Raw genomic sequence first — 22,821 nt, 5'->3', positions numbered from 1 at the left:
AAACACATTCAAACCAGCACACCTACTAACTTTTAATAAGTTTTTATCAGTATGCACTTAGGGTTTCATATTTTATTTAATGTGTTGTAATCTGTTGCTATCATTTTTTTTTTCCTTTTTATACTCATCCTTGGAGCACTGCCTTACTTTCTGCACAAGAAGATATTCCAGATTCACCTTGTATTTTCCCTTTCCCAGCCTTGAATACAGTCATTTCTCCAAGGAACTGTTTTCTTTTAGGGAAAAAGGTTTTTAGAAGCCAAGATCTGGGTGCTAGGTGTTCTCATTTCTATTGGGATATCACTTCTCCCAGGCCCTCTCAGTGGATGGTGTCAGGGAATATATATACTGTATTAGTTAGGGTTCTCCTTGGAAACAGAATCAATGAGAGATGTCTCTGATTATCAAATTGTAAAGTGACTCACGCAACTGCGGGAGCGCCACGAGTCCAAATTCTGCAGAGCGTTGACAAGCTGTCAACTCCAAGGAAGACGTCCAACGATCTCCTCGGGAAATGAACCGACAACTTTGACAAACTCCTCAGGAACGAAACCAGCCAACTTCGATGAGCTCCCCAGGAAATGCTTCACTGAGCAGCTGAAGAAGAAGTGAAGGTTCTCTAACCATCCAGCTTATAAGCCTCCAACTGATCACCCGGACCAAATCCAGCCAATTGCATTCTCTCACTGTGGAAGCATGCCCCTTGATGAGTCATCAGTCAGCTGCAGTCAATTGACTGATGATCCGACAAACCAGCCCGTTGGTTTATTAACCAGCCTCAAATATCCTCACGGCAATCGTCAGGCCAGTGCCCACTTGACCAGACAGCTAGGCCACCTAGCCAAGTTGACACATGAACCCAACCATCACATATACATACACATTTGCATCAGCATCTATCTGTCTGTCTGTCTGTCTATCTACCTACCTACCTGTTGAAGACGATGAGTTTACATTTACACTCATGCTTTTAATTCCAATCAAATGCTACAGAATTCATTGTTTTGTTTTGTTTTTTTCTTTTTGCATAACTCTAATTTTCTTATCTGATAGTGAGAAACATAGCTTCCATTATGCTTAAGATACTTATTTATTTGAGTAATTTCCCTGTATGGAGCAATTTCCCATTGCTGTCACTGCTCCCTCCTCTTCATAGATGCCATCTTCACTCCACCTGGGCTCTGACACACCTCACTGGGCTGCCCCTCTGCACAAACACCCTCCTCATTGCCCTGGGATCCAGTAGCTTGCAACAGGCTTGCCCTTTGGTGGATGCTCTCCTTACCCTGCTAATATTATCACTCCTCAGACTGGGTTGCTTCCCTGCATGAAACGCCTGTCTTTGGGCCATCATGGAACCACCCTCTCCCCCATGAGGATATCTACTCTACTCTGCATAACTAATTACTCTCAGACTTAATTGTTCAGTAAGGGAAAAGAAGGATTCTGGGGAAAGAGTGCCAAATGTTCTCTTATGTTCCTTAGTAAAGTTTATACATTTGTTGTTGTTCTTCTTAGATTCCTAGAATTTTGTATTTTTGCTTGTGTCATGAACAGTTCTTTTTTTCCCTATTTTCTCTTTACTGATGGTGTATAGGGAAGTTTTTATTTATAGAGTGTTTAATTTACAATTAGCCAACTTCTTGAGCTCTTTTATTAAATAGTTTTTCAATTTAGGAATCATAATTTCATCTTCAAACAGTGATCATTTTGCTCCCTCCTCATATGTATTTAATCTGACTTTTCCTACAACATCAGTTTCTATATCATTTTATGCTTTTTTAGGAAGTTTTCCTAAACAAAAGTTCTTTGTAGATGAGAAGTTCTTGACTTAGGTTATATAATTTGTATTTGTATGAAAAAGATTATTTAAATAAATTTTATTGCTTTTTTATTAGGAATTATTTCTGAATTAATTTATAAACTTACGAAATTGCAAAGTGTGAGAGTCTTGTAAAGAGTATTCAAGAATCAGCTGAAATGCTTTTTGATTTTTAAGCTTAGCTTATTTTTTTTTGGGGGGGGGGACCAGACTACATAGAATTCTAGAATCAATTTTTTAAACATTTTTTTGTTGTGAAATATAACATATATACAGAAAAGTCATAACTTTCAAAGTATGATTTAATAAGTAGAGAGCAAATTTCAAAGAATGTTAGGGGTTACATTTCCACCATTTCAGTTATTTCCTTATTGTGAAGTATAACATATATATAGAAATGTGATAACTTTCAAGTACAATTTAGCAAGTAGTTATATAGCAAATTTCACAGAATGTTATGGGTTACTATTCTGCAATTTCAGTTATTTCCTTATTGTGACACATCACATATATACAGAAATGTGATAACTTTGAAAGTATAATCAATTATAATCAAAGTATAATCAATCAATTTTAATGCAAAAGCCTTAACCATAGGTGGGAGTTGGGAGTGTGGGAATTCTGAAATAAAATGATTTATTATGGTTGATTCATATTAGACAACTTTTAGTCATATCTGAATTACTCAAAGTATTCTTGCCTTAACTTTCCATTTTTCCTAAAATCTTTTAAAGATCTCAAAAGCAGAGCACAGTAGATTCTAATTTTCATATTCTTACTTCTGAAATAATAACTCAGCTCTCTTTACAGCAATGATTTTCAAATTTTAACATGCATCTGAATTACATGGATGTGGGGGCTGGGAATTTGTATTTTAATCAAACACTCCAGGTGATTGCAGATCCATGGGCTTAAGAAACATTTGATTTTGAGAGAGAAAATGCTTAAAGAAATATTTCAGCCAGTACAGTTTCAACATGGAGAAGAGTAGAGGTATTTTTCCAATGAAGATATCAGAAATTAGGAAATAAAGGCTGTCATGTAGTTGGAATCAACTGCACTCCGTTTTACCTGCTTCCCCAACATGCCATAGAGGTTGTTTGTCTATGGCAAAAACAGCTAAGTTCCCTTGAATGTTTCTGTCCTTTCTGAGCTTTTCAGCAGAGGGACACTTTATAAGAGAGTCTAAAAGGAATTGCAAAGCCACTCTGTTTTGTAGTTATTTAACCAATTTTCAGTGTTTAAGAAGCTTTCTTCTAGTCAAGAATAAGTTCAAAATTATCTGTGAATAGAGACAAAATAATAGTTGCTTGGAAGCTCCTAAGTATAGCACATGTTTTGAAGGAAATTATTTGGTCATTTGGTCTAATATAAAACTGAAAAGGTGGCCTGAAGTTCTCCCAGCAATTTAAAATATGTTGGTGTTCAGTTCCGCGTTACTAATGCTCCACATTCTCTGTTGGTCTCCTTGCTTTTTGTCACTTCTGAAGACCAGAGCTGTGAAGCTTGAGGCCACTCAGGTTCCAAATTTGTGACAAATCCCCCAGGGCTCACTGGAGTGGCAGTAAGTTCTCACGGTTTGATTTCCTTTCAACCATTGAAGTGTTAGAAAAGTAGCAACAAAGGCTCCCAGGAAAACAGCAATTCTGTTTCCTATCTGCCATAGTCATGACTTACCTCTTTTGTTCCATTGACTTTTTTGTTGAATAATTTTAATACATTTCTCCATATAATATATATGATAAAGCTTTCACAAGCAGGCATAATCCTTTAACTGTGCACTAAATGTAGCCTCTATTTCTCACATTCTCCCTCCTTCTAACCTCCATCATCTGCCACAGAAAAGTTGATCCTATTTTTTTAAAGTTCATTTACCTTTTTAAATTGTTATTTTCCTTTTAAATATATGATGTCTTTATGTTATAGAGTTTGGTTCTCTTTTAATACTACAGATGTGTATAATAATCTCAATATTTACTGTAGCAGCATTTTGCAATATTTTATCATTTCAATTAAAGCAAGTCATTTTTAGGGAAAAATGTAGTATAAGTCTATACCCTGAATCCAGTTAAGAAGGAAAGCAAACATCATTTTTAATGAGGGAAAGATATGCTGAAGAGGAAGTAATGGCTTTTGGGTCAGAGAGAGCCATCCTGGACCCAGTACAAAACTGAGTCTCTGCTCTTTGTAATTATACCCCCAAAGCAAACAAACTAATCTAAAAACAGCAAAGAACAAAATCAGATGGCACATCATCTACATTATTAGCCATATTGTTCTTTTTTAGACACATCTAAAACTCCCTTTTTAAATCAATGCATCAGATATTCAGTGAACTCAACACTTGTGCTGAGAAAAAGGACAAAAACGATATAGCCTTTGCAAAGAAATTAAGAAACAGTTTTAAATTACTAGCATTTAAAACAAAACAAATGTTCATTTCCACCATTCAAATATGCTGATAAGAATCTATAATATATTTCCATCTATTCAAGTTATTTCTAAGTATTTAGAAACAAACAAAAATTGCTGCCCATCACACATCTTCTGTTTGCTTTGGACAGTGGCTCCCATTCTTTGGCAGACAATGCCTAGAACACACACAAGCTCTGGAACACGTTTTAATAACTCTGAATTTCTTCCCACTCATGGCTCATTTCCCATAATTTGTGGTTCCCTACTATAGGTAAGCCAAATGGGGAAGGCTCTATGTTTTGGGCCAGGAGAATTTATTGGCATGGTTTAATTTCAAAGGAGATGCCCGATTGATTTTGATTGGATATTCATATAAACTTTTTAAAGAGGTGAGTTGATAGAGCTAACCCTTACCAGTAAGTTTTGAATTTATGTTAAGTTCTACTAAATCTGCTGGTTATTATTTGTTTGTGACCCCACACCACCTAGATCCATGATCCATATTCTACCATTGTCTCTGCCTTGTTCTATACCCTGATAGGCTGACCTTGATCTCTATAAGCTGCCTCCACCCAATAATTTAATTTGTTTTCTCACAGAAATGAACTTCTTCTTTTATGAGTGATATGAACTAATGTTTCCAAGGAGCAACCTAGGATAAATGTATAATTGATATTTCTGATCTGCAGAAGTCCCAAGCCAAACTACTGAGCCAAGATGAGATGTATCTTCTCAATAACTACCTCATCCATGCCTCCAGATCTAATAGCATTCCAGTAACACTATTTTTTTGTCTTGTCCCTAGGTTGGGTAAATAATTTCCTTCAGTTGATATTCTCTGGGTGCTGCAACATTCTTTTTGCGTTCCCTTAACTCTGCTCACACCTCTGTAAATCGTCCTTTATTAAAGTCTCTTGAACTGGATTCTGTTTTCTGCATGAATGACCAAGCAAGGGATATCTGTAAGATGCACTGTGTAACAAATTTGATTGTCAGAAATTTTTTTTCATTAATTTTTCTTATTAGAGAAGTTGCGGGTTTACAGAACAATCATGCATAAAATGCAGGATTCCCATATACCACCCTGCCACCAACAAATGGTATGGAACATCTGTCATATTTGATTGTATCACTTTTTTGTAATTGTACTATTTTTCTAACAGTAGTTACCTTTGTTACAACTGATCAAAGATTATTAAAATAGCACTATTAGCTATCATCCATAGTTTACATTAGGCATATTTTTTCCCATATACCACCCTATTATTAATACTTTGTGTTAATATTATACATTTGTTATAATTCATGAAAGAACATTCTTATGCTTGTACTACTGACTATAATCCATATTCTACAATAGGATTCACTGGGTTATACAGTCCTATGTTTCATCTCTTAATTTTTTACTCTTGTAACATATACAACCTAAGGTTTCCCCTTTTGCCATATTTACCCATATAATTCAGTGCTGTTGATTATATTCACAATAATGTGTTATCATTGCCACCATCTATTTTCAAACCTTTACACTAAACCTAAATCGAAATTCTATAAAAATTAAGGATCAACTCCCCATCCTCTAACCCCAATCTATCCCCTGGTAATCTATCTACTAGATTCTAACTCTTATGAGTTTGCTTATTATAATTAACTCAAATCAGTGAGATCATACAATATTTGTTCTGCGCTTGGCTTATTTCACTCAGCATAATGTTCTCAAGGTTCATCCATGTTTCTGCATGCATCAGGACTTCATGTCTTCTTATGGCTGAATAATATTCATTGTATGTATATATCACATTTTGTTTATCCATTCAGATCTTGATGGACACTTAAGTTGCTTCCACCTTTTGTAATGTGATAATGCTGCTATGAACTTCGGTGTGCAAATATCTGTTCAAGTCTCTGCTTTTAGATTTCTGGATATGTACCCTAGTAGCAGAATAGCTGGGTTATATGGTCCTTCCTATACTTTGCTTCCTGGAGGAAACTGCTGAACTGTCTTCACAGAAGCTACACCATTTTACATTCTCACCAGCAATATTTCTTTGATAGAGAAATAGGGTGGGAACTTAAGGAAGATTCCCAAGAAATGGAGTACCCTCTATTTGAAATAGCTTGACTGTTGCATTCCCTACAGCTCTTCAGTTCCTGCTTTCTCAGTTAACCTGTAGCCGTCTTCTTGCTGCTGGCATTCACTACCATGCCCAATGCCACCGTGCCTACTGTGGCAACAACTCCATCATCTACAGTGATGAGAAGCCTTTTAAGGTGGGATGAGGGAAGATGAGACTTTTTCTGGAACATTGGCGAAAGACAGTTGAAACAACCATGAAATATGCGTTGAGATTTATCCAGCACTTATGTGCATAGCTCTCTGCTCCTCTTGATATTAAACCTTGATGGATATGATATGGGTTCTAATCTCAGTTGTGCTTCTAGTACTTGGTATAGAGGTGGCTCTCTCTATCCTTACTTGTCTATTTATGTAGCTTAGAGCTTAGTGGACTTAGCCTCTTGATTAGTTACCGACTTTTAACTCCCTTCAATCCTATCTCTAGACTGCAAATATGCCAAGTATCTCTCAGGAGCCACGACCTTTGCTTCCTCCATTGCTGCTCCTGTGGCTTTGCACCTGTTGCTGCTTTTACTTCACACCACCATGTACAACCTGTACCTTCATTACTGCAGCTTCTTGGTCTGCCATCTTTGCCTTCTCTGACATAGCCTTCCGTACTATCAATCACCTGTATTAGCCACGGCTACCATCATCTCCACCGTCAAATCTATATTTTACACCTACTGGCAATTTAAGAGTGCCTTTCTTTATTTCTGCCACTGAACTGAGCTCACAAACATCTTAGTCCCCATGGATTATGAGGTTTGGGATTTTGGTATTTCTTTTATAACACTGTAGGCTTGATATAAAAGGAGGTTAGTTCTCATGGATTCATTAGTTTTGAGATTATAGCAGACACACATGAATTCATTTTTCTTTTAAGGCAATCTGAATAGCGTTTGATCACCTGGTTATTTTAATATAAATTCCATTTTAACAGTCTTTTTTCTCCCTCAGACTGTGTTTTCAAATAAAAACCCATTCCAATTGATAGTGGAGGAAATCTTATATCCTAGTTGCATAAATGTTTTCTGTGATAAAGTTTCTATAGCAGAAATCTAATTTCCAACTAAGATAGGAGTATAGTTTAAATAAGGTAATGAGAAGTGAATATTGAATACACACTTTGTCTTTCCTACTAAAACCATGTGTTAGATTGAATTCTATACCCCTAACATAGACATTTTTTGAAATGTTTTGTTGACATGCCTGCCCCTCTGAGACATAGACATGTTCTTAATCTTAATCCACATTCTTGTGAGCATGAACCCCTTATAAATAGGACCTCTGGGAACTATTTTTAGTTAAGATGTGGCCCAACTAAATGAGAATGTGTCTTTATAAAGAAAATAAATCAGAAACCAGAAGTTGGAGAAGGCCACAGGGAGAAGGCAGAAGTCAGCAGAAAGCAGAAGAGTAGACACAGGAGAGAGATTGCTATGTGCGGGGAGGGAGGCAGAGATGCAAGCAAGGAACACCAGTGATAGGAGCAGGCAGCGCCAGAATGCAGGCCCTCCTGCAATCTTGATTGTGGACTTCTAGCTTCAAAACAGTGAGCCGATAAATTCTGTTGTTAAACCAAACCAGTTTGTAGTGTTTGTGATAGCAGTTCTGGCAAACTAAGATATCACATAAGGAACAGAATGGAAGAAAGAACCAAATGAAAGAGGTCTACCAACTTTCTTCAGAATCTCTTCTCCAGATTCTGGGATATGCCTTAGTGTTGGGATCACAGGCCTGGTATAGCATCTTTCCTAAATAGTGTGCAATGTAATGTTCTTGTTTAAAGAACTAACATGATCCTGCTGTCTGTCAACAACTATGAAGCACTGAAAAAATTTTTACTTAATTTCTATAGTTTTATTTTCAAAAGTTAGAACTCTGGTTTTTAAGAAAGTCATAGACAACTGTAGAGGATTTAGGGAGCATTAAAAATGACTCAATTTTTAAAATGGGGCCTCTGAAGAAAGCTTAAGAGAATTAGAATTATTCAGTGGAGAGAAAAGATAAAGAAACTACTGCTTCAGGGGGTGAATGGATACTGGATATTCCTTTATTCTTCCTTGAATTTAAGAGGAGGGAACAGTGGTATTTGTTAGTGAGAAAAGCAAAAACATGGTTTCTGGGTGGGTATTTTTTAAATTCTCTGAAGTTTTTAAAAAAATAGGATTCTCTAGTAAAATTTTCAGCATTTCCCAAATTATATTCAGGAAATTACAATTTATCAGAGATACTCATTTTTTCTAAAGTTGCCTTGGAAGCTTAGGAAATGCTGCATATTAAATTTCCTTCTTGGATGTTAGCAATACATATTAGCATGTTAAAAGCTCTGAGAAATTCTGGAAAGAAAAGAATTTAAACACGCACGTCTGTTTAAAGCTTAAGCAACCAAGTTTCTTTGCATAAGGGAAACATGTTTTTCCCCATGGCACACATTAAGTTCTCTAAACTTGTTTTCCTTAACACCTATTTAGGAAGCCGTGATTTTAAGCCTGATGAATTAACTTTGAAACCTGCTGAGGCTCACTTAATGAGTTTTATGATTATATTAGGACATGGTTTATAAAATTCTGGAATTTAATCCAAGGAATGAATGGAAGTTTAATAAGAAATATGTGGGAAAATATAGGGAGGAATTACCTTGAAGATGAATAAATGCTTTATGATTCCATTCCCTTGAAATATGTATCCCTGGATAGAGAACACAAGGGAAAATGTGCTGGCTCCACATAATTGGAGAAACTGAGGTTTATTTCACACTGTCAAAAGCACTATCCAGTCACCTATAAAATAATGTATATGAAGTGTATGTTAAATCTGTGAGACCTCCAGGCCATGATGTAAATGCCTGAATGCCTTCTGCATTAATCTAATTTTAGTATTTCAAATACACTTAGAGAAAATTTTATTACAGAAATTTGTGGTGCATGTTAGTCCTGTTAACTACACAATGATGTCACTTGCACTCAAATTAAGTAAAAATATTTGTAAACAGCAATTAACTTAAATTTAGAGGCATGACAATGTCCTTATAGGTTAGAAAAATGCTAAAACACTTAGGAACTTAACACTGTTATCCATTTCCCTCCATGCAATGATTTCTGTTAAGTACATTATCAACCTAGTCTTGATTTTAATAGTGTTTTGGATATATGCAAAGAATTGAGTTCTTGTACTTACATTTAAAATGTGTTGAATGTCTATTTTCCCATGAAATTTCTAATCAGTTTTTCCATCACATTTTTCCAATTATTTTATTGTAGGATTGACTTGGTGTAGCCCCTCCTTGTAAAAAAGCAGATCTCATTTTTCTCATACTAAGCAAAAATAGTATCTAACAATTAAAGTGTGTAGTGTTCTCCAAGTAAAGAAACACTGATTTTTTTGTAATTTTACTGGTAGCCCATACATGATTGCATATAGATATGTGTGTTGAATTTGTTAAATCTCACGAGCTTTATTGTATATTTACAGAAATAATTGATTCTTAGCACTAGACTAGAAACAATTATAAAACATAATTTTCATGATTATAGTAAAACTTTTAAAAGAATTTAAGTTCTTTTGAAAGATACTTGATTATTCTATTAACCAAAATTTTGGGAGGGCCTAACATGCAAGATTTTATGATAAGATTTCATGGTAAGGAGATGAGATAACCTAGGATTCATGAATTTAAGAATATTGATAACTTGGCTGCCATGAGTATTGGTTATAAATATTTTAAAATTTTAGAAGTCTGCCTGATTAATGGATGACTTGGTCAAATAAATAGGATCCACATAGATGCTGACACACACACACACACACATTCACATATATATCTGTAATTAAGCAAACAGCCTTCACTACTAACTAAATAAAATTCTAATCAGCTTAGAGAAAATGGTTTGAAGTGGTTTGGAGCCATCTGTAATAAAACACTGTATCACTAATCTTTCTAGGGGAGGAAATTGGTTATATTTTAAATTGGAAACAGGAGATTGAAATTGAATGCCACATTTTTAGTTTTCCTTTTGATAGCATATGTGTTCCTAAGACAAATTGATTATGATTAAATTTTTATTTTTTAGAAAATGTACTTTATTCCCAATTTGTTTTCCATGATTATATCATTTATGAGTTCTGTTGCATTGAGATTTTTTGAAAACCTATTTCCTAATTTTGGAAGCATTTAACGAGAAATGGGAGATGCAGAAATAACATGTATTTGTATTTGCAGAATCAGTAAGATTTGACCTTGAGTATCTATTGAATCATGTGATTTGACTATATAGAGCCATTATATATTTGATTGTTCATAACAGATATTTTAAATTTACTTTCAGACTTGGATTTTGGATATTTAATTCCCAACTTCCAGCAATATTTACTTTTCTGACAGTTTATGAATTTCCATTGCTTTAGGAGAAAAAGAAAGAGTAAGCATTACTATTAAGATGGAAATTTTTTTATAGAGAACAATTTCATTGTATTTTATCAGTAGAAAAATTATTCCATAAGTTAAATCAATAGCCATTACATATTGTAAATCAAAATTCTATAAAGAACTAGAAGAGATCAAATTCTTTTAAGGTAATGTCATTTTGAAATAGATAATTTATACCTACTTGTATTTATTCATTGATAGCTTGACACTGTAAATAACTGACCAGTGAACATATCTTCTTGAGTAATAAGCTACATAAGACAACTGATACCTTAGTATTAATTGGCTCATGATTTATGCTCCACTTTATTTTTGGTGATATTAATATAAATTTTTAATTTGAAAAAATCTGCAAAAATACAGTTTTCAAAACCTAGCACACACTGGGCGTCTTTTAATGAAGCTTGGCAATATTACTGGAATACAATACTGAGATTATGGAAATTTAAAATTCAGTCTTTCTTATAAAACTCTGACTTAATCATTTTGTCAGAAAGTTCAGTGCCTGATATTTTAAGGTTGTTATAGAATCTGTTCCATCTTTGATATTATGTTGAATGCCTAGATGAAATGACTGATAGATTTCTGTGGCTACCTGTCTGTATAGCTGAAGGAGAGCAGGTAATGCTGCTCATCAAAATGGATAGGCTCTAATATCTATAAAATGGAAGACAAAATTTAGGTGTCTGCTTGAATTAAATTAGCCACTGATGTCACTTCATGCAGGTCTGGTATACATTGATTCCACTTTTACTTCTGCCATTCTCTTCTTTCAGTCCTGTCAGGGTAACTTTTGCATATTTTATTTATGACCCAGAAATTACAACTGTTACTTTAAGTAGAAGTATGTAGATATTTTCTCTAAAAATTTCCTTCCCCTGGTTCTCATTACTTTGTAAAAGTAAAATCAAAAGCCAAAAATAGAAAACCATTTTACTTTCTTCAATTTGGTTTCCCTGCAGAAATGGGTAATGCCATTATCATATTAGTTTTTGTTGTTGTTGTTCTTTCTTATCTCAAATGCTACTTGTCTGTAGCTATAGGCTTCAGGATCATGCTCAGATAGCTAATTTATTTTTTCATATATATCTATACACATATATGTATACATAAATCATATCTTACAGTTCTTTGACACTATAGAAAAATTGTGGAGTTTATATAAAATATTTTCTTTGGTATTTAGCTCTGCTGCTTCAGAAATCTAATATCTAAGGAAATATAAAAAAAACTTATGCATATGAAGAACCATTATGGTTTCCTGTCAATCAGTACCTTTTCTTAAATCTGGTATTATGTTAGAATGACCTGTTCCATATGTATAACATTCTCAGGTTAATTAAAGCTTAATTTCCAGGCTCAAAACTACTCTTCAAGGAAGGCGTAGATATTTCATATTATATAAGCAAAAAGTGAGACTTGGGGAGATGAGATAATTTAGCAGTGATCACACAGCTAGTAAATGACTGAGCTTGTTGTCCTCCCCATGCAGTGATCTCAGTTGTTACCCTCTTCAGTAATACATTAATACTTTCAGAGCCTGCTGAGGTATGCTGGACAGTTTGCTTCCACATTAAATGGCTTCAGATTGCTAAACCTTTGGAGCCATTGTGATTTCTATATAGCAGCAGCTGCCTTAACATTCTTGGTTGAACACAGTATGGTCTGCTTTCTTTGTGCTTCCACCAGGCAGCTGAGCACAGTTGGAGGAAATCAGAAAATAGGGAAGTTTGGGAATACTTTAAATCTATACTGACCGATCTCAGCTGGGCCCACAGCAACTACTGCCCTTCTATGCTCTCTCACTCTGTGCAATGAAGATTTCAAAACTTCTCCACCTTAACAGATATTTGATCTACTCACTCTCTCCCTTACTGAGAGCAGATTTCTCTCTTCCTTCTTCACAGATAAAATACAAGCTATCAGATGTAAATTCTGTCAACTTTCTTGCCAGTATTCACATTCATATTATCTTATTGCTGCGTTAAAAAGAAAGTCATATTATATTGAATACTTAAAATATGTGAAGTTTATTCTAGGCACTGTGGGTACAGATATAAACAAGCCCAACAGGTTCCTATTCTCATGGGATTGTCATTCTATACTAGAGACTGCTGATAAACTTGTATAAAGTAAATATAAATTATAATTTTTAAAAGTGGTAGGCTCTATGAAAAGAATAAAGCCAGTGACATAAACAGAGACTGGGGTGGGAGAAGGAAGCATTCATTAGGGCAAAGGACAGATGCCTCTTGGAAAGCAGTCTAGCATGGTGGTTAAGAGCAGACTCAGGTAAGATTCCACCACTTACTGGTTGGGTAACTTTGGGGAAGTTACTTAGACTCTGTTTCTGAGTTTCCTCATTTGTAAAGTTGAAGGTTTAATAGGACCTACATAATAGGGTTAATGTGAGGATTAAAGACAGGTAAAGTGCTTAGAATAGTGCCTGGATTACAGGAAGTGTACAATGATCATACCTATTGTTTCTCTTAACGAGCAAATGGCACACTCACAAAACTTCATCTGAAGAGTGTAATGAAAGGGCTGTTTATAAAAGTGTGAGTTTAGCTAAGGGAATCAATAGGAGAGGGTGAACCACCCTGGCAACAGCAACAGTGGGACACCTGAAGGGAGAAAGGGTAGTAACGTTGTATACCAGAGCCTGGTGGGAGCTGTGGCTGTAGAAGAGGGAACCCCTTACCCCTCCCCAACAAGAGCTGTGGCCATAGAGAAACTCAGCCACTGTCAGAAGAATGGATTGGTAGGAAGAGGTGAGGGAAGGGAAGATAGGTATTACTCTAGCCTCTCTTTTTCTACCCTCCAATTTCCCACCAGTGCATGCTTTTGGGGAACCCAACCAGAATTCAGGGACAAGGGAGTGGAGATGATGCAGTCGGTAGAGGTCATTCCTCTCAATGCACTGAGCAAGGCAGAGAAAGGTGGAGGATGAATTGGGGAGGGAATACAGTAAAGTTTCTTCTCCTTCCACTCCTCCTCCTTCTCCTCCTCTTCCTCCTCTTCCTCCTCTTTCTCTTCCTCCTCCTCCTCCTCCTTCTCTTTCTCCTTCTCCTTCTTCCTGAGAAGTCAGACCACTCAGAGATCAGGGGGAATAGTATAAGACAGAGAGAACAGCAAATGCCAGTACTCCAGTCAGGTCTGATGCATATGGCTGTGCAGATTTTGCACCATGTAGCACTAATGTTTGGAGCTCACAGAGGCTGTGTTAACAAAGTAGGGAGAAGAGTGTGGTTTGAATAAAATAAATAAGGGGCATTAAGGTAGAGATGCAATTGGACAAGTAGGCAGGGGCCAGATCAGAGAGATTCTTATAGTCATGATAAGGAGTTTACATTTTATTTTACATGCCATAGAAAGGCCCTTGGGGGTTTTAAGCAAGGAGATTACTTGATTTGATTTATACTTATAAGAGACAACTTTAGATGCTACCTGCATATTGAATTGTGGGCAGGCAAGAGTGGAAGCAGGCAGATTGTCACACTAGTCTTGGTGAGAGAATGTGGTGGCTTGGACTAGGGTGGAGTTAATAGAGATAGAGAGAAGTAGACTGAATCTGGATATTTGGGGAGTAAAGCCAATATGACTTCCTGATAGATTGACTATGGGGGGAGTTGAGGATGATGAAAAAAGAGGACTCAAAGATTATTCCAGGTCTTTGATTTAAATAACTAGTGGATGGGATTGGCATTTGCTAAGAGAGAAAGTTTGGCAATAGAAGAAATGTGTATTTTGTAGGTGGGGAGTGGGGGTGATAGGTAATAGTTACACAATAAAGAGTTCTGAGTCTTTGAGGCATCCAGATGGGCATATTAAAGAGACAATCAATCCAGAAGTCAGGGGTGGAATAAGACCTGAAGTATTCATTTGGGTATCATAAGCATATAGATGGAATTAAAAGCTATGCAGTGTATAGATAAAGAAAAAGATTAAGGACTGATAAATCTCAATTTTTAGAGTTCTAGCAAAGGTGAAGACAGCATAGGAGAATGAGAAGAAGCAGTAAGCAAGGTAGGAGGGAAACTAGAGTGTTTATGTCATTAATGTCAAAGAGAAAGTATTTTAAGAAGAGAGAGTGATCACCTGTATCTGGTGGAGCTCTCTTTTCTCTCTTTTCTTTCAGTCTCAGGAATCTTACCCCATTCTTTCTTCTGTGTCATTTATCTTATCTGAATCGGATTCTTCCAATCATCACTTAAATAGGCTGAAGCCCCTTCTCTCTTAAAAAGAAAAATGAAGGAAAAAACAAACAAACAAACACAAATACATCTTCAAACTCCAGATCCGGTAATACTTCTCCCCAATGTCTACTTCTCTTCAAAGAGCAGTCTAATGTTTCCAGGTCTTCATCAGCCAATAATTTCTCAATCCACTTAATTGAGTTGGGATTCTTTTGGTAGCAAGTTGCTGAACAACCAGTTCAAAATGATTAAAGATAAGGATTTATTTTTCTATGTTGGAAGAAGGCTAGATACCTTAGTTTCCAAGGTTTTTTAGTTCAGGAATTCAGGGATGTTGGTGCTCCGTGATGTTCTTGGGTTTTCCCTAGGGATTGCAAGGCAGCTGCAGCAGTGCTAAGGATTACGTCCTCATGTTACACTGTCTAAAGAAGAAAACGGAGGACATTTTTCTTCTTTCTGTTTCACATTGAGTTAAGGAAGAAAAACATTTCAAGAAGCCACCAGGGGGGATTCTGGGAAGATGGCATAGAAAGAAGTGGAAGACTTAGTCTCCCCCAGAACAATTTATAAATAAACAAAAAACCAGTAAATAACCTGGAATAACAGCGGGGAGACAAATGTGACTGTACACTCAACATCCACCAACCTGAATTGGGAGGAATGCCCGAGATCACAGCATAAAATCTGTAAGTAAAACTGCGGACCCACGCTGAGAGCTGAGAACCTAGAGCCAAGAGCCCCTCCCTTATGGAAGCCGTGCCGTGCACTCTCTCAGCCCAGCTCCAAGTGAGGTTTTAATATTAACTGCTCAATACAGACAGCGAATCCTCAACAAGCAGACAGAGGCTTTTGGTGACAACTGACCTTGGGAGAATCGGGGGACATAACTGTCTCAGGACAGGGAGCCCAGAGAATCGGGTGCTATCTCTGGCTGATGGGTGAACCTGGGAGTTTTTCTGTCCCTCACTCTCTCTCTGTGGAGAAAACCTCAGCTGTTCTCTGCCCGCAAGGTGTTGCAGTAAAGACAGCCTCAGACATTCTGCATTCTGAAACGAGCTGAGAGCCCTGCGGCACAGCCCAGCGGCCCAGGGCTTCCCTTGAGGGATGGTGCACACTGATGATGTAGCATGGCATTCCCTCGGCTGAGCTCCTGGAGAATCGCAGCTGGGAGGGGGGACCTGCTCGGAGAACCCAGGGGCGCTACGCCAAGTCTGGTGGTTTGTGTGACAGCGAGAGAGAGGGTCTGGGGCTAAACTGAAATGAAGGTGGCCTTGAATCTCCTGGAACCTGGGAGATTTGAATCGTAGAACTGCCCTTTCTCCCTGGCCACCCGTACACATGCCCCACATTCAGGGCGGACGGCTCCAGCAACACACCCAAACTGAGTTCTCCAACTGAACCCACAAGAATCGTTTCCCCACACACCATGGGAAAGATTGAGAACTGATTTGAGGGATATAGGTGACTCACAGACACCATCTGCTGGTTAGTTAGAGAAAGTTTACGTCACCAAACTGTGTCTCTGAAAAATTAGATCGATATCCTTTTCTTTGTTACAACTTGAAAGAACCTTATCAAGCAAAACAAATGCCAAGAGGCCAAAAACAACAGAAAATCTTAATGCATATGATAAAACCAGACGATATGAAGAATCTAGCTCCAAACACACAAATCACGATTTCGGAAGAAACATTGTACCTCGCACAATTAATCAAAGAACTACAATCGAAGAATGAAAACATGGCAAAGGATTTAAAGGACATCAAGAGGACCATGGCCCAGGATATAAGTGCCATAAAGAAGACCCTAGAAGAGTATAAAGAAGACATTGCAAGAGTAAATAAAAAAATAGAAGATCTTATGGAAATAAAAGAAACTGTTGGCCAAATTAAAAAGACTCTGGATATTCACAGTACAAGACTAGAGGAAGCTGAACAACATCTGAGTGTCCTAGAAATCCACAGAACAGAAAATGAAAGAACAAAAGAAAGAATGGAGAAAAAAATCCGAAAAATCGAAATGGATCTCAGGGACGCGATAGATAAAATAAAACATCCAAACTTAAGACTCATTGGTGTCCCAGAAGGGGAAGAGAAGGGTAAAGGTCTAGAAAGAGTATTCAAAGAAATTGTTGGGGAAAACTTCCGCAATCTTCTACACAATACAAACACACAAAGTATAAATGCCCAGCAAACTCCAAATAGAATAAATCCAAATAAACCCACCCCAAGACATGTTCTGATCAGACTGTCAAATACTGAAGAGAAGGAGCAAGTTCTGAAAGCAGCAAGAGAAAAGCAATTCACCACATACAAAGGAAACAACATAAGACTAAGTAGTGACTACTCAATGGCCACTATGGAGGCAAGAAGGCAGTGGCATGACGTATTTAAAATTCTGACAGAGAAAAATTTCCAGCCAAGAATACTTTATCCAGCAAAACTCTCCTTCAAATTTGAGGGAGAGCTTAAATTTTTCACAGAAAGACAAATGCTGAGAGCCTTTGCCAATAAAAGACCTGCCCTACTTCAGATTCTAAAGGAAGCCCTACCAACAGAGAGACAAAGAAAGGAGAAAGAGATATAGAGAATTTTAACAGACATATATAGTACCTTACATCCCAAATCACCAAGACACTCATTTTTCTCTAGTGGTCACAGATCTTTCTCCAGAAGGGACCATAAGCTGGGACATAAAACAAGCCTCAAGAAATTAAAAAAAAAAAAAAAAATTGAATATACTCACAGAACATTCTCCAACCACAATGGAATACAAACAGAAGTCAATAATTTTTGAACTGTAACTCCACTGTTTACTTCCTACATGATAGAAAATACGCAAACTCTAAGGACAAATCAGTGGTTTTGAACTCAATGTAAAATATGTAATTTTAGACAACTATATAAAGGTGGGGGAATGAAGGAGTATAGGGACATAGTTTATGTGCCCTATTAAAGTGAAGGTGGTATCAAAGAAAAGCAAGATTGATAGGGATTTAAGAGGTTAATTTTAAGCCCCACAGTAAACACAAAGAAATTATCAGAGAATATAACCATAGAGATGGAAAGTAGTTTGGGTTAAGAGAAATGGGGGAAGGGGCAATGGGGAGTTAAGAAAGGAGTGTAGGGTTGCTGTTTGAGGTGAAGGGAAATTTCTAGTAATGGGTGGTGGGAAAGAGCCTAACATCATTCTAAATGTGATTAATCCCACTAATGGAAGGCTAGGGAGGGGGTGGAATGGGAAGATTTAGGCTGTATATATGTTTCCACAATTGAAAAAAGGAAAAAAAAAAAGAGACAGTCTAACTAGACAACAATTGAATGCTAAGGATGAACTTGGATGGGATTTGAGGGTGGAGGACAGGTGGCTTGAAGGGACACAGTTGAGACATAAGGAAAAGGAAATATAGAATGTAAGCATTGTATCATTGTTGACTCTCTTATACTTCTTAGCTGCGCTTAATGAAATTACATAAAAGAATGTTCTTGTTCATGGGAAATGCATACGTGAATTACAGTGTATGTTCAAGGATGTGTGCAGCTAACTCTCATATGTTCAGAATACAGAGCAATAGATGATGGATGATAGGGAGGGAGGGAAAGAAATAGTGATGTGACAGCATGTTAAAGTTGGTGGATTCTGCTATCGGGGGAGGGGGGTCAGGGTATGATGGAATTCTGTGTATGGGGCTAGTATTGTTTTTGCAACTATTCATGTAACTTTGAATTTATTTCAAAAAAAAAAAAAAAAAAAAAAAAAAAAGAAGCCACCAGCCCATGTTTCTCAGGTTCCATTGGCTCCAATATTGGAACATATGATACATCCCTTCTCTGTCTGCAAAAGGAGGCTAGTAAAGCAAGGATCTAGCATCTTTAGCCTACGTAGTGGGAGAAGGGCTTGGTCAACATGAAAGAAAAGAGAGCAATTTTGTCGGATAGGCAACAGAACATTGTCTATCACAATATTCCAATATTATTTCCACCAGATCCCTCCACCAAAATAGCTCCACTGTAGTTTTCAGAAAATTAATGTCTGATTGCATTTAAGGAAACAAAATAAAACTATTACCAGAAAGGTATTTATGATAATGTTTACCTGGAAATTATCAGTCATACACTGACCCATTTCAAGAAAGTCCTTATAATAGGTTTGAGAAAGACAAGACCTAAATAATCTGGAATTAAACTCTATAACATGTTTTGTAAGAGTATCATACACATATTTTTAGTTTGTTTTAAAAGAAATTATAATCAGAGATCTCATTTTTAAAGCTTTATCCAGGGTTTTTGGGAATTTTTGAGCTATTATTTAAAAGAAAGATAGATGAGAAGCAAGATTTTTTTTAGCATATGTGGAAGAAAGTTGTTGATGCAGAATTATTGTTTTTGCTTTGAAAGTTCTTAGATACATAACACTAAAGAATAATTTTAAAAACAATATTTATTAATTAGTATGGTAATTAACAAATATTTAGAGAACTACTAATATAGGTCAGGCACTGTGGTAATTAAGAGTTGAATGCAAATTTCAGAGTTGGAATATGTCTTTTCATAATTCATGTAGGAATTTTTCACGTGCTGTAACTACCCTTTGTACTTACAGTAGTGTATTATAGGCATTCCTAGTTATTTGTGAAATATTCCTAAAATACCTGAAAGCATACTGTCAGAAAGAAAGAAACAATGTTAAATTAGAGGAGCCTATGTGTTTCATAACTAAGAAAACTGATGGACATATCCTCCAGAAAACTGTAAGCCTTCAATTGGCGTACAACTTAGTTGAGGTGAGCAGACAAATAAAAAATGATTTAAAAAATAAACTGGAATAGTAAAATGAAGACTATTACTCTATATACTTTTTTCAAACTCCAGCATTCCTTCCTCCTATAAAGACAGCTCAGATTGAACTGTAAAGGTGTTGGATGTTTTAGTCAAGTATTACCTCAGAGCTCAAGAATTCAAGGCATTTTTTATTGATTTTTCCGGGGAATCAGTAGGCGGTAGAACAGAGCAGCCAATTGATTGTTTGGAAAGCTTGCCATTGTCTATATTCCAGAATTTTTATTTCCCTGGCCCAGACATAAGTTGGGCCTATAAAGGGTAAATAAATTTTGATTTGGTCATAATCAGTGTGCTTGGTGTATATGATAATAAAAGAGAGGTGTTCAGAGACAAAGTGTCTGTGAAGTATGGACACTGGACCCAGTGTCCCAACCCCAGTTGATACTTATGTTCCAACATCATGAAGACTTGTCTGGTAATTTTCTCTACCCAAATCTCAAGTGCAGCTCTGTCCAATCTGAAACAGTCTTGCAGAGTTGGGTTTGACAGAGACTTAGGCCTTTTCCCCAGAGACATCTGGACAGCATCCCACCCCAGGATGAATCAAAGAGACAGGAGTCTGCTCTAGAAATTATTGAGCACCAGGGAGGTCCATTACAAGCAAGTCAGATACATCTCCCAGTCACCTCCAAGCAATTAACACCTATATGAGCCTTGATGTAAGGAAATCAATCAAACAGATTGAACTGTCTATGCATGGCTGAAATCCTTGATTTTGAATTAAAAGGGTGGTAAAGTACCAAAGTCAGAGCTTTTAGTAAGCACTTGGGGAATTTTACACTGTAGCCACTCATGAGATTATTAAATCCTCTTGGGGAAATACAGACTCCCTAGTTTACTAATTCCCCAACCCACCCCATTTATTCTTACTAATATTTTTTGAGACCTTGCATTAGCCAAGCACCATGCTGAGTTTTACAAGTACCGCATCATTTATTTCTCAAATGAGGAAGATTCCATTATCACGGCCATTATACAGAGGAAGCCACTGAGTCTTAGAGAGGTTATTAGCCTACTTATTTCACCCAATTAAAAATATCACTTGACTTTAGTACTCACTTTTCTGCCTAGTAATGTTGTACATGTAGTAGATCTTCAATACATTTTTAAGGAATTGAATAATAATAACAACCCACAGGTCAGCATTAATCCCATTCTTTCCATTTTCAAATTGGTTTTGGCATTGTCCTATAGTCACTTGTCATTTAGTCCACAATTATTGAGCCATGCTGCAGGCACTCACAAAGAAAACTAGATTCTTTCTCCAAGTCATGTTTTCTTCCTACCCTGAAAGTGTGCTGCAATATTCAATAAAAAATATCTTCCCTTTCTCTGCTGTTCCTTCCTCCTCTTTACTGTTCCAAATTTTCACTACCTATCTAGGTTAGTTTTCTTATCATTTAGTAGCTGTATGAGTTTGCTCAATGCCTCAACTTCACCTATAAAATGGACACAATTATAGCACTTACTTCATGGCACAGCTGTGAGAAATAAATCTGATAAATCATATAAACTGTGCTTTTCAAACTATCAATGGTGAAAGACTACTTTGTATTATTTATCATCACTTGCACACTGATACTTTTATAAGCACCAAAAATGAATTACAAGAAAACTGGAATGGGAAATTTAAAAATTGTTATTATTAGTTTCAGCAGGCAATGTTACTACGTCGAATTGCTATAAAAGTTTCTTAATGCTTACTCTCGTTTCTCGAGTTTCTATACTAATCTCACTGCAGACTGGTATCAATTAGTTCACTGACTGCAGCAATCTACTGACCCCATTTTGAGTAGCACTGATGTAAAGCTGCTAAAGAATGCCCCACACATATTAAATGTTCAATAAATATTTGCATTTCTTTTGAAAACAAACAAGGTACCAATGTCATTCTGAGTTCTCACTTTTCTTGACTTTTTAACTGTCTTTGTCCTCCAAGTCATTCTTCTTCACCCCAAATTTTCTTCCTTGGATTTTACACTTCCTGTATTTCTCCCTGCCTTCATTGCTCTTGCTAATTATTTTGAATGCCCGTTGAAGCTTAGCCCTTGGACTTGAGGCTCTCTCGTTTTTCATGTATTCCCTTGGGTAGTTCATGTCACTGCAAGATCACTTCTAAATCCATTTCAAGTCCCTCCTCCCTCCACCACCTCCTCCCTTGGTTCTGTTTCTTCCTACAGCCAGGCTACTATTCAGGAAATTCTTCCTCCAAGATGATTTTAACTTTCTGCCTATTTACTTCATTCCCAGATCAATGCAACCACCTTCTATTTCTCTCTCTACCGTTACTGTCTTTTTGTTTCAACTTATTTTGCATGCAGTGTTTATTATTCTCAATCACCATTTTAATATCCCCTTTCACTTCAAATGATTGACATTATCTCTTCTTTATTTTTTAATTTATTTTCTTCTGAGTTTATTTTGACCCCAACAATAAGTCATCTTCTGAGCTATTCTACAGAAATTCAAAATCATTCTCTTCTTAGTTTTCTTTAGCCACCCAGCATGCATCCTTCCATGTTCTTTGAGTTCTGCTTATAATTATGGTCATGCTGAGCTCTTTTTTGTAGGAGAGACACACTCTCCACCTTGTCCTGGTCCCTCTGAGACTAAGGTATTTTCTCAAATCTATCTCTGCAAAAAAACAAAAAAACAAAACAAAAAAAAACAACAACACAAAAAACAGTTATTCCCAAACTATGGAGAGTTCTAGAATGTTTGTAAGTGCTCTGTGACTCAATGTATACCTCAAGCATTGTCATCAAGTATTCTGAATAATTAACACTATGTTTTCTCTAAGAAGAGTCACCTTAAAAACCATCTGTAGAACATTGTTTATTCTAAGTATTTTAAAAAACAAATCAACACAAAATATAAATCAAAATATAATACTTATTTCCAATTGTATTCATAAACTTTAGCATCCCACATCTTCCCCATCCAATTTTTTCTCAGTTCTCATCAGTACAGATTATTACTCCTGCTAGCTTTGTCTTCTC

General features: G+C 36.5%; 1 protein-coding gene and 1 long non-coding RNA gene across 4 annotated transcripts in view; one reads left to right on the top strand and one right to left on the bottom strand.

Annotated features, from left to right (window-relative positions):
- Positions 1-22,821, top strand: part of NLGN1 (neuroligin 1) — a 931,345-nt gene that overhangs the window by 24,099 nt on the left and 884,425 nt on the right. The window lies entirely within an intron of this gene.
- LOC119537896 overlaps positions 1-22,821 on the bottom strand; it is an 88,072-nt gene that overhangs the window by 59,658 nt on the left and 5,593 nt on the right. For all 3 annotated transcript variants that reach the window (XR_005217477.1, XR_005217479.1, XR_005217478.1), the window contains exon 2: positions 14,884-15,020. This is a non-coding gene — a long non-coding RNA (uncharacterized LOC119537896). The remainder of the gene's footprint in view (positions 1-14,883; positions 15,021-22,821) is intronic.

Source organism: Choloepus didactylus, chromosome 1, assembly GCF_015220235.1.
Source record: "Choloepus didactylus isolate mChoDid1 chromosome 1, mChoDid1.pri, whole genome shotgun sequence".
In the NCBI taxonomy this organism is placed as follows: Eukaryota; Metazoa; Chordata; class Mammalia; order Pilosa; family Megalonychidae; genus Choloepus; species Choloepus didactylus.
Note: the sequence above shows the minus strand (reverse complement) of the source record. Positions and strands in the feature narration are given on the sequence as shown.